The following is an 18,516-nucleotide window of genomic DNA, read 5'->3' as shown; positions in this document are numbered from 1 at the left end:
CATCAAACTCTGCCACTGAGGTTTGTATTACTAGGAGTTGTCAATCAGACTAGGTCAGTGGTTCTTAACCTTTTGACTTCTGTGGAACCCCACTTAATCATTACTAGAATACAGGACCCCTGCTGAATCTGTTTTGGAATCCAGGGACTTCCATTGAGTCATTACTAGAAGTCAGTGACCCCAGCCTAAGCAATTTCGATGACTGTAACCACAAAACAGCACATAAAAATACAGACAATTATTCATCAAACATATACATAAATGATGAACTATTTTAAGCAACATTTGCATGCACTTGTACGGATAGCTCCCACAAACCAATTGGAGGATGACAATTATATTAGCCTCCAATTTCAAATTTACAGAATGTTTTCCTTCTTCATTTATATACAATTTATTAATTTATTATTTAATTTTATAAGCAGCTGCAGGTCTACTGAGTAGGCATTGCGGGTACCCGGACTACATGTTATGAACCACTGGACTAAGGAGAATCATAATACAGTGGTATGCTATTTCCATTACTAGGGAACTTACATTTTGTATTCCACATTGTGAGAAGAAAAACCTTGAGTGCCCACCTTCCATGTTTTTAAACTATTTTCTGTTGGTAATTTAGACCATGGGCACTGGGAGGCTGCTCAACATCAACCAAGGGCAAGGTATCTGACAATTAACACATGGTTTAGGATTGGCTCATCCAAATTAGCATAAATAACTGAAGTTAGGCTACAATAATATGGAGCAGAAGGTGCACACATGGCATAAAAGTTAAATCTTTGACCTTCGTTGCAGGTTAAATTCATACCATCTGCACAAGTGACCTTTAAGAGCATGTCTACAGGCCTGGCACTGCAGTGGGTGACTGCAACCTAAAACCTCTATAGCGCATGCCCAAGGAAACGTTTTAGACTTTTCGAAAAGCCCACTTTTCAGGTGTCGCCTAGCGAACGCAGCGCATGCGCTGGTCACCTTGGCGTAACTATTGTTGTCGGTTTGGTGCGCGAAGGCAGAAAAAAAATGTGCGTGCCTGGACAGGCGATGTGCACGCACACAGCATCTCCTCTCTAGCAATGTAAGCTTTCACACGCTCCCACCTTGATTTAGGTTTCAGTTTCACTGCACGATGAAAATATACACGGCAGACATATAAATTTCAGCGCTTCAGCATATCAAGAACTTTGTCCCGGGGGCGTGGCCAGGGCTCGAATGCAGGCGGACGTGTGAGCCTGCTGCTCCGCCGGAGCCCAGCTGAAAATCCTGATATAAGCGCTGAAAACGGCACCCCTGAACAGCGTGCTTCGGAGTGCCGGACTGGCATTGAAGTGAGGAGCGCTCTGATGGGCGACAGAGAGCTGCTGGGGAGCGAGCGCCGGCGGAGTGCTGCACCGCCCCTCCGAGAGGGGACAAGATGGCGGCTGCGGAGCTCCTGGGAGCCTGATCTGGCGGCCGCTGATCCGCACGTCTGCGGTGGGCGGGAGCCGCGGGCGGCAGTAGACGCGAACCGCGCCAAGGCTGGAAAGAATTGCTGAGCAAATACGAGGAAACATCCGGGCGACAGCAGGCACCGGGAAGAGATCGAGCGCGGAGCGCAGGCCCGCGGTGGAAGCGGAGCGGCTGATTGACGGGGCGACTTGGACTCCGGCGCTGGATGACAGCGCTAATCCTGGAGGTCAGTGGTGTGTGAAGGGAGATAGCTGTGAGAGAGGACTGCTCGGCATATTCGGGAGACGGAGCAGAAGTTTGTGGAGACCCTGCGCGGAGCACTGCTCCTTCCCATCTGGTCCTGAAGTCAGGCGCGGCGGCCGACTGGAGGGAACCTGCGTTGCGGCTGACTGGAGAGTAGTAGCGGCAAAAAAGAGGTGGGACAAATAAGCAGCAAGGGGGGGATTCCTGGCTCGGGACATGTCTCGCTGAGGAGTGGGGAGGAACCGTTGTGGCGCTGGAGACCCTGATCAGAGCCCGACCCCGCGCGATAGAAAATGGCGCTGGCAATCTGGTGAAACCCTAAAGGACTCGTAAACGCTCGTCAAGGAGCAGTGACACGCTGCTAATTGAGCCCTGGCAGTGATCTCATTGCGAATAGCGCGGAGGGTGATGGTTAGACTTCGAACATTGAGCCCTGCAGAGTGACCAGGCCTGAACAAGACTCGCCTAGTGACTGGATGGTGATGAGTGGATCTGAACAACGATAAGAGGAGTAACCTGGTGCACGAGCAGGGATTGCACCGGTGGCGGGAAGGAGATCCTGGGGCGGGGCGCTTCGGCGGAACGTATTGAATCATTGGGGACCACGACAGGCACCAGGAGTGGGCGAGATAGACCATTACGACCAGGCCTGATACCTGCTGGATCACGATAACCACCTAGGCGACGTGACGAGGCGGGGTTTCTGGTGGCATGATGGGGAAAACCCGACTCAAACAGGGCGGCGGGCGGCGGGCATCCGGCCCAAGACAAAGACAAGCCCGTCGGTGGCGCAGGTAACACAGCAATCGCCAACGGCCTGCCTCCCGCAACAGCAGGTAGACCAGATTGAATATGCTACTTACCAGTATGCATCTGTTCTTGGCATGTAGGGCTGCTGACATTCATATCTGTGCATAGATCGCCGCCTAGTGTTGGGTCCGGATGTTTGCACGTTGTTGTCCTGGAAGAGTCTTCGAAGTATCCTTGGATAGGTGACTCCTCCCCTGGACTACAGTGCGCATGGGCATCCCCTCCATCCTCAGATTGTTTTTCGCCATTGTGGCAGTGATGGAGTAGATACAGAAAGTGATGACCATGCTTGCAGTAATTCTGAGAGCTGCAGCTGCGACAGGCGCCGGGGAGGAGGGAGGGCGATATGAATGTCAGCAGCCCTACATGCCAAGAACAGATGCATACTGGTAAGTAGCATATTCAGTTCGAGGCATGTGGGCTGCTGAATTCATATTTGTGCATAGAATACATAGCAGTGCCCTCTATTGGCGGCGGCTACCCGTGCCAGCTGCAGCGGTCTGAAAAAGTGTTTTGAGAACAGCCTGTCCTACAGCTGCCTGCTGTTTTGACTGCACATCTACGCAATAGTGTTTTGTAAATGTGTGTGTAGTGGACCATGTGGCTGCTCTGCATATATCATGCAGGGGAATATTTCCTAGGAAGGCCATGGAAGCCCCCAACTTGCGTGTTGAGTGGGCTCGTGGTGGAATAGTTAATGTGCGTTTCGCCTTTTGATAACAGATTTGAATACACTTAACTATCCATCTGGCTATCCCTGCTTTGGAGATGGCGTTACCTTTGTGTTGTGGGGCAAAGGCAACGAACAGTTGTTTTGTCTTCCTGAAGGGTTTAGTCCTGTCGATGTAGTACATGAGGGCCCTCCGTACATCTAGTGTATGTAGTGCCCTTTCTGCAACAGTTTGTGGGTTTTGGAAGAAAACGGGCAGTTCAATAGTTTGATTCATGTGGAACTGCGATATTACTTTGGGCATGAATTTGGGGTTGGTACGTAGCACGACCCTGTTGGCGTGAACCTGTATAAATGGCTCTTGAACGGTTAGTGCCTGGAGTTCACTAACTCTTCGTAGGGAAGTGATCGCTACAAGGAAGGCCACTTTCCAGGTAAGGAATTGAATCTCGCATGAGTGTAGAGGTTCAAAAGGTGGACCCATCAGGCGTGTGAGGACCAAGTTGAGGTTCCACATTGGAGCCGGTGGGTGACTAGGTGGAATGACTCGTTTGAGCCCTTCCAAGAATGCTTTGATGGCAGGTACTCTGAATAGAGAGAGGTGCTGCCTGGTTTGCAGATAGGCTGAGATTGCGGTCAAATGGACACGTATAGAGGTGTACGCCAGATTGCATCGGTATAGGTGTAAGAGGTAACAGATGATGTTTTGGATGGATGCGTCCAGCGGGTTAACGTCATTATTACCGCAATAAATGACGAACCGTTTCCATTTGGCTGCATAGCAAGCTCTGGTAGTGGGTCTCCTGGCCTCCTTGATGATGTCCATACAGTCAGGTGGCAGGTTGAGATAGCCAAACTCTAGGACTTCAGGAGCCAGATCGCCAGGTTCAGCTGTTGCGGATCTGGGTGCTGAACCTCTCCATGGTTCTGCGTCAAATGCGCGGGTTTGATCCGCAGCCTTTGATGCGGCACCACGGAAAGTTCGAGGAAGGTGGTGTACCACGGCTGGCGTGCCCACGTGGGAGCAACTAGGACGAGTGTCAGGGAGTGTTGTCGGAGTTTGCGAGCCACCAGCGGTATCAACGGTGCTGGGGGAAAAGCGTACGCAAATCTGCCGGACCAGTTCATCCATATCGCATTGCCCTGCGACTGCGGATGTGGGAATCTGGCGGCGAAGCTTTGGCATTTTGCGTTTTCACTTGTCGCGAATAGGTCTATCTCTGGGTGACCCCACTGCTGGAAGTACGGTTTGAGTACCGATGGGTGTAACTCCCACTCGTGCATCTGGTGGCTGTGTCTGCTGAGCAGATCCGCCATCTGGTTGTCCTTGCCAGGGAGGTGTTCTGCCATGAGGAACATGTTCCTCTGAATGGCCCACTTCCACATGCTCTGAGCCAGATGAGACAACTGTGGAGAGTGTGTTCCTCCCTGCTTCTGTATGTAGTACATTGCGGTCATGTTGTCCGTCCGGATCAACACGACCTTGTTGCACAGGTGTACTTTGAAAGCCTTCATGGCCAGGAAGATTGCCATCAGTTCCAGAAGGTTGATGTGCATCTTCTTCTGTTGTGTCGTCCATAGTCCCTGCACTGTGTAGTGGAGTACATGAGCTCCCCAACCCTGGAGAGACGCGTCCGCTGTCAGTACTATCTGTGGGACAGGCTCTTGGAACGGTCGGCCCTTGCAAAGGTTTTGTGGATTCCACCAATGCAGAGAGTTGTACGCCCGACCGCTCACCAACACTAGGTCTTTCAACTGTCCTTGAGCCTGATTCCACTGACGTGCTAGGCACTCCTGAAGTGGGCGCATATGTAACCTCGCGTGCGGGACTATGAAGATGCAGGAGGCCATGATGCCTATCAACTGCATAAACACTCGCGCTGGAAGTGAGTGATTGGGTTTGAACTTGGAGATCAGCAGTTGTATGCTGTTGATCCTCACTAAATTTGGCTGAGCTGTGGCCGCCAGAGTGTCTATAGTCGCACCTAGGTACTGTTGTACGTGTGCGGGCTGGAGATGGGACTTTGGGTAATTTAGTGAGAATCCCAGACTGTGAAGAAGGTGAATGGTACGGGACACGTGGCTTGCACATTGCTGGGCTGACCTCGCTTGAACGAGCCAGTCGTCTAGGTAGGGGTAGACGTGTATGTGCTGTCTCCGTAAATGTGCTGCCACCGTAGCTAGGCACTTCGTGAAAACCCTGGGCGCTGTTGTCACGCCGAAGGGAAGGACTTTGAACTGATAGTGCTGCCCCTGAACAGTGAACCTGAGGTACCTTTTGTGTGAGGGGTGGATGGGTATGTGAAAATACGCATCCTTGAGGTCCAGTGATGCTAGGAAGTCTCCCTGCTTGAGAAGCGGAAGGACTTGCTGTAGAGTGAGCATGTGAAAGTGCTCTGAAAGAATGTACTGGTTCAGGGGTCTCAGGTCTAATATAGGCCTGAGCGACCCGTCCTTTTTTGGGATTAAGAAGTAGAGGGAGTAAACCCCCGTGCCCTGCTCGTGGATGGGTACGACCTCGATAGCGCCTTTTAGAAGCATACTTTCTACCTCTTGCTGTAAGAGCGTTAAGTGCTCTGAGGACATAGGACGGTTTCTTGGTGGTATTGTGGGTGGAGTGGAGGTCAACTCCAGACAGTAACCGTATTTTATAATATCTTTGACCCACCTGTCCGTGGTGATGGAGTTCCACATGGACAGGAACCGTTGTAGCCTTCCCCCGACAGGTGTTATGTGGTCGGGAGGAAGGGAGAGGGCGTCACTGCTTGTTCTTGGGGGAGGACCTGGTGTTGCCGTAGCCACGTCCTCTGCCCTTGGTACTGGAGCCACGATAGCCACCCCGGGTGTTCTTATCGTAGGTGGTCTGCGTATTGCCCTTGTTATATGTTTGTGGTGACCCCTGTCCTCTGCCTGCTCCCTTGTTTCCGGGGCGACGAAAGGAGCCGCTCCGAAAGGACTGAGTGTGTAGGGCGCCCATGGACTTTGCAGTGTCAGTGTCCTTTTTTATCCTCGAGGGTGGTGTCAACCTCAGGCCCGAACAAATAGTCGGGGTTGATGGGCTGGTTAAGTATATTGTTTTGTACCTCAGGCTTGAATCCTGAGATACGTAGCCAGGCGTGACGTCGTAGGATGACGCTAGTGTTGATGGCTCTGGCAGCCGTGTCTGCGGCGTCTAGTGCACATTTGATGGCAGCATTTGTGAGTAGCTGTCCCTCTCTGATAAGGATTTCTGCACCTTCTTTGTAGGGGTCAGGGAGGTGTTGAAGAAGTTGTTCCAGCGTGTCATAGTGCGCTCTATCGTAGCGAGCGAGGAGCGCTTGAGTGTTAGCTATGCGCCATATGTTTGCAGCTTGTGCGGCAACTCGCTTGCCGGAGGTCTCTAGCACCTTGGACTCTTTGTCCGGGGGAGGAGCGTCACCCGTTGTCTGCGAGTGTGCCCTCTTGCGGGCATTCGCCACAACGATGGAGTCGAGTGGTAATTGGCCTCTGATGTAAGTAGGATCCCCAGGTGCTGATCTGTATTTTTTGTCGATCCTGGGGTTTATCACTCGTGCCCTGGTGGGTTCCTTGAAAATGTCAGTGGCTGGCTTGAGGACCCCCTTCAACATTGGCAGAGTTTTTACATGTCTTTCTGAGGATGCAAAGGTGTCCATTAGAAAGTCATCTTCGATGATATCAGAGTGAAGCTGCACATCGTGGTTGTTTGCCGCACGTTCAATCAGAGCGTTGAACGCTGCAGTATCCTCTGTGGGTGATGTTTTTGCCCCATATAGCTGTGGGTCCTGTGCATCCAGAGGTGCACTGGGGTCTGCAGGGTCGCCCCAAGTTTGGTCAGGGTCCTGCTGGTCATCAGGGTCCGTGTCCACATGGTAGGGGACTTGTTCATCCATGTAGTCCCCCAATGCATCCGTGTCGGAGCGTGTGGGGGAGGCCCGGTGTGGATCCTGGTAGGGTGAATGGAAAGGTTAATACAGGAGAGGTTCTGAGCCCACCGGCAGCTTCCTCTTTAGCGGGATCCTGAAAGGTTCCAATGGCGGTTCCGAAGTTATCCTTCGGTCGTGGAGAATCATCCTGCCAGTGTTGGCGTCGATGACGTGTGACGGAGGCGTCTCAACAGGTGTAACCGTAGTCTTGGTGACCCGTGTCCTGAGTTGAAACACCTTCGGAATTGTGGATGGAGGCAAGCCGAAGGTAATGTTGGTCGGCGCCGACGAAACCGCTGGAGCCCCGATCGAACCGGAACCCGACGGGTCCTGGAGGGCAGCCGTGGTTTTGCAGCCTGGCTGTGCACCAGGTCGTACTCGGGGCGCCTTAGAGGACGTGGCCCCGGTCTGGGTCGCGGCTGTAGATATCTTCGGCGCCAGTGGTGCATCGAGCCGAGGTGCGGAGACCACCGTCGACGTCTTCGACACGTGAGGTTTTGGTGTCGTCGAGGGAGTGATGCGAGGCGTAGCAGGCGGTACGGCCCTCGGTGTCGGCGGCGTCGAAGCCGGTAACCGAGCAGGTTTGTCGGCGCCGATGACCTTCTTCCGTTTGTCGACTCCCACGTCGCCCCTTTCGAGTTCGGCACCGAAGTCTCTCTTGGTGCGGTCGGTGCCGACACGGTGCGCTGGCGTCGAAGGTGTGGAAGGCTTCGATCCGACTTGCGCCACTTTCAGTTTCGGTTTCGTAGGAGCTTGAGCAGCTTTCGGTTTCGGTTTCGTGGAAGGGAAACCAGCTGATTTAAGCGGTAATGGCTGCCGCTGAACGTCCGAGGCCGGGCCCGAGGGCGGGGCCGAAGGACTGTGTGATAGGTCTCGGGTAAGGCCCGAAGGCGATCCCTCGACCGGAGCCATAGTCTGTGGCACTGGTGAGTTTTCGGTTTGAACAGGTAGGCCTTGTTCATCATCGGCGCTACTCTCTTCGGCCCCTAAGGCCTCCTCGTCGTCTCCTACCTCGGTGTCTTCTTCACCTCTGTGGAAGAGTGACTCTTCGGCCTCGTCCGATCCGGGGTCGCGGTCGGAAACGGGACCGGAGGGTAAGACTTCTACTTCTTCGACGTCGTCGGCTTCGTCGAAGATGTCAGCTGGGGCCGGTGCCGCGTGCTGCGCCTCGAGCCTCGCCGCTCGACGATTCCGCAGAGTCTTCTTGGAACGGAATCGGGCACAGGCCATGCATGTCGATTCGTCGTGGTCCGGCGAAAGGCATTTGTTGCACACCGGATGGACGTCGATGTGTGGGTACTTCGCATTACATACCGGACACCTTTTGAATGGCGTCCTCGATTCCATCGTCGAAGTAGTCGATGGACAGGAAAATGCGAACAAAGTCGGTGCTGAAAATCAGTAAACTAACAGATAGTATCGAAACCCGATCGATAAACAGTACCGACGCGAACTAAAGGCCTTGTGGCCTCGACAAAAGTTTTTCCTAACTTGAGCTAAGATAGCACATCCGAACCCAATGGCGGAAAAAAACAATCTGAGGATGGAGAGGATGCCCATGCGCACTGTAGTCCAGGGGAGGAGTCACCTATCCAAGGATACTTCGAAGACTCTTCCAGGACAACAACGTGCAAACATCCGGACCCAACACTAGGCGGCGATCTATGCACAGATATGAATTCAGCAGCCCACATGCCTCGAACATTACAAGCCATAACAGCCACGCAAGACACACTGCAGGCGGATATAGCACAAGTGACGCAGAGCCTGGGATTTCTCAGAGCGGATCATAGTAAGCTGGCAGACAGAGTGAAAACAGCAGAAACGGTCTTGGTAGGCATGGAACAGACTACCAAGGAGTTAACAGCCCAAATGAAGGAAGTGCGGAGCAGGATAACTACATTGGAACAGAGGGCGGAAGATGCAGAAGGGAGAAATCGGCGAAGTAACATTCGCGTGGTGGGTTTGCCGGAAGGAGTGGAAGGAAAGAGCATGCTGGACTATTTGGAAACTTGGCTGAAAACGGTGGTAGCACCGGAGGGCCTGACCCCCTTTTACACACTAGAAAGAGCGCATAGGGTTCCGGCGAGACCGCTAGCCAGTGATTGCTAAATTGCTGCATTATAAAGATAGAGACTGGTTGTTAGTCCAGGCACGCAAGAAGGGGCCGTACAAAGTGGACAATGCTTCGGTAACAATATTCCCGGATTATACCTGGGAGGTTCAGCACAAAAGGGCATCATACCCGACGGTCAAAAAGGCGTTGCGTGAGGAAGGGCTGCAATATGCCCTAATGTATCCAGCGAACCTAAAAATCCTGGTCGGCAACAAGTCCTACTTTCACAACAGCCCGGAGGATGCGTGAGACTGGCTGGAGCGTTATAAAGCTGGAGACTAGTAGCCAACCCAAGATGGAAGGATGCTCACGGCACAACCTAAACCTAGACGGCCTCGGAACTATCGGGATCGACGAACGGGATCTCCAAGGCCGACGTTGCAGCAAGCGGAAAAGGAGAGATCGGCGGCGGTGGAGGCGGTAGCGGCGATGTCCAAGTCAGGGATGGACTCGCAGAGCGACAAGGAGGAATCGGAGCCGGGCACGGACGGGTCGGACACAGAAGCTTCCCAGGCGGACAGCGTGCAGCTGCCACATGTGATGGCGAGAACGGCTGATGAACTGGTGGACTTGTGATTAGCCACTTCTAAGCATTTGAAGTGAACTCCGGCTTAAATGGTCTGTAGATGGCTGGATGGGGAGGACATAGCTTATTAAGGCTGGGTGACGGCGGGTGCGGGGCAAACTGGGCCTCTTTGGACCTTTGAGCCTACCCCCATTGTTATAGGGTGTTTGAGATTCCTTGGGGGTCTGAGCACTCTGGTTAATTCATTAGTTTGGATGGGTGTTCAGTTTGGGGCATCTGTCCTGGGGAGGGGGAGTTGGGGTGTGTTTAGTTTTGTTCAGGGATATCAAGAGGGAACCAGTGTGCTCCGAATGACGCTGAAGATAGATGGGGATAGGAGATAGGACAATGACCTCCATCACGGTCTTTAAGTGCATAACCTGGAATGTACGGGGACTCCACACTATGGCCAGGCGCCACCAGGTGCAAACCTATTTGGTGCGCAGGGGAGCACACGTTGCTCTCTTACAAGAGACGCACCTCACGTTGGCAGAGGGAAAGGCGCTCCAGCGCAGATGGAGAGGGCAGGTATATTACACTACTTACTCGGCATATGCAAGAGGTACGCTAGTGTGGATCAGGGCGGGGGTGCCATTTCAACTGACGCATAAGATGATTGATCCTGAGGGGCGCTATTTCCTGCTGGCGGGGCGCCTGAACGGGGTAGATGTCATGATAGGGAGTATATATGATCCAAATGTTGAGCAAGGAAATTTTTTTGACCGCCTGTCTGGAGCTATGGCTGAGCACGCGCCGGGCTCGCTGCTTTTGGGGGGCGACTTCAACTCTGTGCTGGATGTAGCTATAGATAGATCTCACCCTCCACTGCCAGAGTCGGCGAGCACGAGACTTGCAGATAAGAGGCAGAGATGGCAGTCAAATTGGGATCTAGTAGATATATGGCGGGAACAGCACCAGCAAGAGCAAGAGCGAGATTATTCATATTATTCTGGTCTGCATGTTCGGTTGGATGCAATACTGGGAACGTCTGATGTCTGTATTAAAGTGCAACACAGTGAGTACTTGGCCAAAACATTGTCAGAGCATAACCCCCTGCTGATCCACTTGGGATGGCATAGAGAACGGGCGCTGATTCCAACTTGGAGATTACGCCCTGAAATACTAGAAGACCAGGTGTTCCGGGAAGAGCTCCAGCGGGGGATCACCCGCTATTTTACTGAAAATGAAAACACAGCGACAACAATAGTGGTAGAATGGGATGCATTCAAGACAGTGGTCAGAGGGATATGCATCTCTAAGATGGTGGGGGTACGGAAAACCTTACTAGAGGATATACAAAGGGCGGACGAGCGCTTGCGAGAAGCAGAGAGGCGTAGTTACACATTAGAGAGGGATCAGACAGGGGTACTGGGAGCGAGGGAGGAGGTAGCGCGGCAAGTTGAGAGGCTCAGGGCGTTTGATTATAAGGCATATACTGCGCGAATGCACAACAAGAGGGACAAAACGGGTACGCTTTTAGCACGGCTTGTTGCTCATGATAATAGAGGAGCGCCAATCCTGGGGCTCCGAACATCGGCAGATACGATGGAATATACCCAATTGGGAATAAACGATATGTTTGTGCGCTATTATGCAACGTTGTATCGTAGCATGGGGACAGCAGATGATGAAGACATGGAGCGTTACTTTGGTGGGTTGGTTTGGCCCCAGCTGGAAGAGGAACACTCACTAGTATTGGGACAAGAGATATCGTTAGGCGAAATCCGGTCAGCAATTAAGCACATGGCCCGAAATAAGACCCCGGGAGTTGATGGGCTACCAATAGAGTTCTACACCACTTTCGTAGATATACTGGCCCCTCGGCTGCAAGCACTGTATAAACATACCTGGAAGACGGGAATACTACCAACCACGACCCGGGAGGCCATTATAGTTCCCATTCTCAAGCCTGGCAAAGACCCCGCTGAGTTAGCACCGTATAGGCCGCTAACGGTGGACTATAAAATATTACGCAGGATACTGGCGACGCGACTGCTCCCTTATATGACATCCCTAGTCCACGGGGATCGGGGGGGGGGTTTATCCCCAAACGAAATACGGCCGGCAATATTAGACGCCTCCTGCGTGTTTTAGAGGAACAACAAGACACAACGACGGGAGCAGCGGTGCTGGCTGTAGATATTGAAAAGCGTTACAACAAACAAATGATGGACGGAATGCTGACAATGCATACATTCTCCCCCAGTCAAGAGATCTGGGTTAAGTCCATTGTTCTTTTGCCCACTACACCACCCCAGTTTAGACATGGCCATATGCAAATCAGTCTTGACCCTGTGCCTCATGGGAACAGTCCAGCCCGAACTGCCAAGCCATGTCTTCCCTGGACCGGAATCAAGCATCCTAGGACCGGTTTCTGGCTATCAGCCGTCATCAGCCAGGATAGCTTGACTCCAGTGGCGTAGTGAGCACGGGTCCCACGTCTGGGAATACCCATCCCACTTAGGGCGAAAAGCATTACAACAAACAAATGATGGACGGAATGCTGACAATGCATACATTCTCCCCCAGTCAAGAGATCTGGGTTAAATCCATCGTTCTTTTGCCCACTACACCACCCCAGTTTAGACATGGCCATATGCAAATCAGTCTTGACCCTGTGCCTCATGGGAACAGTCCAGCCCGAACTGCCAAGCCATGTATTCCCTGGACCGGAATCAAGCATCCTAGGACCGGTTTCTGGCTATCAGCCGTCATCAGCCAGGATAGCTTGACTCCAGTGGCGTAGTGAGAACGGGTCCCACGTCTGGGAATACCCATCCCACTTAGGGCGATGGCCATGTCTGAACTGGGGTGGCGTAGTGGGCAAAAGAACGATGGATTTAACCCAGATCTCTTGACTGGGGGAGAATATCTGCATTGTCAGCATTCCGTCCATCATTTGTTTGTTGTAGATATTGAAAAGGCCTTTGACAGCCTAGAATGGCCCTTTTTAGGTCTCGCTGAGACAGCGCAAGCTGTCTCTTTGAGACATTTTGTAAGTGGGCTTTCAAAAGTGCTACCCACATGATTTGGCAGGCCTAAAGCTTGAGTGCACGATGGCGTGCACGTGCACAGCTGCTGCTCGCACTCCCTCCTCCCTTCTCCCCCTCCCTTTTCGTCAGCTTCAGGCTCCTTTGATGCTGGCATTCCCCCCTCCCTTCTCACCCAGCCCTTTTCACCTCGGCTTGTTTATTCGCGCGTCGTGTCACTTTCACGGCCAATGCTTGTTTTCATTTGCTCCCTGCCCCATGCATGCAGGGTCATCGGGTAGTTCACTGACGAAGTGCGCTTTCATGACACTAAGCAGATGGCTTCAGAGGATTCTTTTCAAAGGGGCCGTCCGGGCTTTTAGGAGACAATTGCTCTCAACATAAAAACTTTGCAAAGCATGTCAAGAGTATTAATCTACCAGTAATTTCCCCATTCTACAGTCATTCATCTGTTATTTGATGTATTTGACCTACTTAGTTAATTGGTTCAGGAGGAAAAATATGATAACGTCACCAGGAAAGGAAAAATAGGCACAGAGAATTATATTAATAAGTAATTCTCTCTGTCTATTTTTCCTTCCCTGGTGACGTTTTCATATGTTTTGCCTGAGCCAATTAACTGACAAAGTAAAACATATTCATGACCGAAAACCCTGTCATATTGAATGAATCACGTCTCCCTCATCTCCCCTCTCTATGGTCCTTCTGTCTCCCTCGACCCCTCCCTTTCTACCGTTCTCGCTCTTCTCCTGTTTCTCCATCAACGTTTTTTTAATCTCTTAACATTCCTGCCCCTCATCTTCCCTCCCAGATGTGTATCCCCTTCCCATATCTCTCACTGTTGCACCCACGTCTCACTCAGCCCTTCTCTTTGTCCTCATCCTTCCTGTCTCGCACACCCTGCATTTTGTTATGCCCACTCTCTCCTTTATCCCACCCATCATTTCCCATTACCACCTGGCACACCTCTCCCCCTCTCTGTCTTCATCTCCTTCTATTCCTCCATCATATCTCCCTCACTGTCTCACCCGGTTACTTTCCTTTGCACTGCTTCTCTGCAGTTACTACCCTGTGTGACGGACTCCGCAGTAGTAGGGTACTTCGTGCTCTCTCTCTCCCTGACACAGGTGTAAGAGGGCCCATGCCACTACCTGTGCAGGGTTGAAATAAGGGCCAAAAGTAAAGAGTACCAAGTCACGGCATCAGTTTACAGAGAAAGCAAAAAAAACGAGAAAATTCCAAAACAAGCATTTGCAATGCAAAAGGTCTTGTATTTGCTTGGACCTGCAGGGCATGTCTCTCTGCATTACCAGCCTGCTTAGGGCACAAGCATTTGCAATGAAATAGGTCTCGAATTTACGCGAGTTTGAGCTATTGGCAATGTAAATGACAATGCCTTTTATTTATATTTAGTTTTTTTAAACATAAACAAAAGGCATTGTCATTTACAATGCCAATAGCTTAAACCCACGTAAATGCGAGACCTATTGCATTGCAAATGCTTGTTTTTAGGTCTCGCCTGACCCAGCGCATGCGCTGGTCTGGCAAGACTTATTGAGAGGGCTCCAAAAAGTGCTACCAGGCCAGCCTAGAACTACAGTGCACGTGCGCGGGCACGCGCGCCACGCTTTACGGCCGCTTTGATGTTTGATCGCGGTCACTTTTGCGGCAGCACGGCCGCTTGGCATAGCCAATAGGTCTCGCTTTTGGGACCTTATAAGTATTTAGTTATGCAACTGTTGCATGGTTAAACACTTATAAGGTCCCAAAGGCGAGACCTATTGGCTATGCCAATGCTTGTTATATTATGTTATATTATGTGATGGGGAAAATGAGAATAGGGGGAAGAATATGAGAGATGGACGCGGATCCTATATACGGAGGCCTAGAGTGCGAACAGGCACGACAATCTCTCGGGTGTGTAAAGTAGAGCGAGGGACGAGACAGGGCTGCCCTCTCTCCCCACTACTATTTGCAATAGCAATAGAACCATTGGCCATGCTGGCGCGCACGGGAGAGCAATACCGGGGCCTAACACTGCGGGAGGATGTGCAATATATCTCGCTGTATGCAGACGATCTATTAATGTTCCTGGAGGACACCCGAGAGGCTCTAGCAGCGGCGAAACAATTGCTGACAGGTTATGGGAATAGTTCGGGGCTGCGGGTCAATTGGTCGAAGAATTGTTTGTTCCCGGTGAGACCGAACGGGCCAGCGCCGGCCCAAGAACAAGGGGTCAGATGGGAGGCACAGTGCCTGACTTATTTGGGAACGCTCGTTTATCATACTCGGGACAGGCTCCTGGAAGGGAAACATTGGTCGAGCAATTTGAGGAGTCAAGGGAAGTATGGAGTCCTGGAATACCCTGAAGATACTGGTAGCAGGGCGGGTGACACTGTTAAAAATGATAGTGTTACCGAGACTGCTATACTATTTTAGGACCCTCCCAATATGGATACCTGGAGCGATGTTCCGGCAGCTAAAGGCAATGGTGGGAGATTTCCTATGGGGGAATGGTAGGAGACGTGTTGCTCTGGATACAATGATGCGCAACAGGGAGGCGGGAGGGTGGGCAGTGCCTGACTTTGAAAGGTACTATCTGGCGGCCCAGCTCCAGTGGCTTACACAGGCAGTGGCATCGACGTTTCGAGGACCATACCCAGGCAACAGTTGCTGGATGCCGCGGCATGTGCTCTCCTATATCTTGCTGCCGCAGAAGCTGCGTAGAGACACCATTACGAACGAAGAGAGAACGCTGCAGCGTTGCTGGGTCAGGAGTCATAAAACATGGTGTGGAGCGTCCCTACGCACCCAAGCTCCCGATAGGGGCATGCACGGCATTACCCCACGGAGGAGACTGGTCAGCTTTGGGAGACTGGGAGGAGAAGGGGGTATTTATGGTGGGTGACCTCTATGAAGATGGCGCCTTACTGCCGTTCTCGATTCTGCAAGACAGATATGACCTACCGCGGGGACACTAATTACATGCGGCGCTGGTAGCGGCTATCCAACGCAGGTGGAAGACAGGACTGACAGAGCCAGAGACATCTTTAATCTGCCAATATGTAGCCAGGGCGTCCGGCACGTTTAAGGCCATCACCTGTCTTAATAGGAGAATGGAACAGGAGGGGAGGCAATAGATGGATCACCTGAGGGGGAAGTGGGAGCAGGACTTGGAGAGGGACATCCCGGACGCTACTTGGCCTAAACTAGTGGAAAGAGCATGGAAAAGTACACAGAACGCTAGGTTTCAGCTAATACAATTTTATGTGTTACATAGGGCATATATGACCCCGAAGCATATTAAGCAGATCTTTAAGGTGGAGACGGCTGGTTGCCCTAGATGTGGGACGGAAGGTGTGGACTTTCAGTATATGCTGTGGACCTGCCCGAATCTGGCAGAGTATTGGGGAGAAGCAATTACTGCACTGGAGTTGGTTATGGAGCGAAAGCTTAACAGGGACATGGGGGTGAGCTTATTGCATTGGTTTTCACACACAAAACACAACAAGGTGACCAGCAAATTTATAGATCTGGGATTGGGATTGGCAAAAAGGGAGATAACCAGACATTGGAAACACAACCAGGGGCCTAGGGTGCAGAGATGGAAGCATGAATTTCTTAAATGGGCAGCAAGTGAAAGTGTGATTAAGCTACGGCTGGCGCATAGGTTGCAGAAGGAAACTATGTTGGAAACGGCCCGATCGAGACCTGGAGGATGAACCGGACCCTCCTTTAGACAGCTGATTATTGGAGGCCGTGGGGGGGACATGGGGATTGGAGGGGCTATAGGAGTGGAGAGTAGCTGACAACATAAGGATGGAGGTCGTCCCATAGAGGCAGTACATCCTAGACATAATACCTATAGATCAGACTATATTGGGAATTGCACACTGCAGCGGAGCACACTGGAGGGTGGGATAGGGGTGGGGAAGGGAAGTAGTTATGTTGTTGGGGTAGAATGAACAGCATGCGTATTACTATGCAGTAATTGTTGATATGCCACGAGAAACTGTAAATGGCTGTCCAGAGTATACTATATGGCACTATGTTTGGAATAGCCGACAACTCTGCAATTATTAGACAGCGGGCAGACATTGACTATGTAATGTATGTCAAAATATGAGGATGTTGTGAGAAAGATGAATGCAAATAAATGTTTACATAAAAAAAAAAAAAAAAAAATCAAGAACTTTGTCCCGCATGGTATTTACTTTGTTTTTTTTCGCTTTTGTTCCTCAACACACAACAGTATTGTTCTTGCCTCGCCGTGCTTTTTATCTGCCCCGCACTCTATCCTGCCACTTATCCTCAGGTTTTTAACTCGCCTTGCGAACCACATCAGCAGACCTGCTCTAGAGGCAGAGAACCAGGTCAGCAGAGCTACTCTAGAGCCAGATCAGCAGAGTCGTTGTAGAGCCAGAGACCCAGGTCAGTAGAGCTTCTTTAGAGCCATAGAACCAGGTCAGCAGAGCTGCTCTAGAGCCAGAGAACCAGGTCAGCAGAGCTCCTTTAGAGCCAGAGAACCAGGTCAGCAGAGCCGCTTTAGAGCCAGAGAACCAGGTCAGCAGAGCTGCTTTAGAGCCAGAGAACCAGGTCAGCAGAGCTGCTCTTGCTATATAGCCTGAGAACCAGGTCAGCAGAGCTGCTCTAGAGCCAGAGAAACCATGTCAGCAGAGTCGTTGTAGAGCCAGAGAACCAGGTCAGCAGAACTGCTGTAGAGCCAGAGAACCAGGTCAGCAGAGCAGTTGTAAAGCCAGAGAGCCAGCCAAAGAACCAGGTCAGCAGAGCTGCTTTAGAGCCAGAGAACCAGGTCAGCAGAGCTGCTCTAGAGCCAGAGAACCAGGTCAGGAGAGCTGCTGTAGAGCCAGAGAAACCAGGTCAGCAGAGCTGCTTTAGAACCAGAGAACCAGGCCAGCAGAGCTGCTTTAGAGCCAGAGAACCAGGCCAGCAGAGCTGCTTTAGAGCCAGGTCAGCAGAGCTGCTTTAGAGCCAGAGAACCAGGTCAGCAGAGACGTTGTAGAGCCAGAGAACTAGGTCAGCAGAGCTGCTCTAGAGTCTAAGAACCAGGTAAGCAGAGCTGCTGTAGAGCCAGAGAACAAGGTCAGCAGAGCTGCTTTAGAGGGAGAGAACCACGTCAGCAGAGCTGCTTAGAGCCAGAGAACCAGGTCAGCAGAGCTGCTTTAGAGGGAGAGAACAGGTCAGCAGAGCCGTTGTAAAGCCAGAGAACTAGGTCAGAAGAGCTGCTCTAGAGCCAGAGAACCAGCTCAGGAGAGCTGCTTCAAAGCCAGAGAACCAGGTCAGCAGAACTGCTGCAGAGCCAGAGAACCAGGTCAGCAGAGCCGCTGTACAGCCAGAGAACCAGGTCAGCGGAGCCGCTGTACAGCCAGAGAACCAGGTCAGCAGAGCCGCTCTAGAGCCAGAGAACCAGGTCAGCAGAGCCGCTCTAGAGCCACAGCACCAGGTCAGAAGAGCTGCTTTAGAGCCAGGTCAGCAGAGCTGCTTTAGAGCCAGAGAACCAGGTCAGCAGATCTCCTCTAGAGCCTAAGAGCCAGGTCAGCAGAGCTGCTCTAAAGCCAGAGAACCAGCTCAGCAGAGTGTCAAGAATTCCTGTCATACAAGGGAAACACGCCCTTATGTAAACAGGAGAGCTGTTACATAACTCAAGGGAAACACGCCCTTATGTAAACAGGAGAGCTGTTACATAACTCAAGGGAAACACGCCCTTATGTAAACAGGAGAGCTGTTACATA

The 18,516-nt window shown here is 51.7% G+C and overlaps 1 protein-coding gene across 1 annotated transcript in view; it reads right to left on the bottom strand.

Annotated features, from left to right (window-relative positions):
- The window catches only part of SUPT6H (SPT6 homolog, histone chaperone and transcription elongation factor), a 1,106,805-nt gene that overhangs the window by 700,463 nt on the left and 387,826 nt on the right, over positions 1-18,516 (bottom strand). The window lies entirely within an intron of this gene.

Source organism: Triturus cristatus, chromosome 3_2 (assembly GCF_964204655.1).
Source record: "Triturus cristatus chromosome 3_2, aTriCri1.1, whole genome shotgun sequence".
Lineage (NCBI taxonomy): Eukaryota > Metazoa > Chordata > Amphibia > Caudata > Salamandridae > Triturus > Triturus cristatus.
Note: the sequence above shows the minus strand (reverse complement) of the source record. Positions and strands in the feature narration are given on the sequence as shown.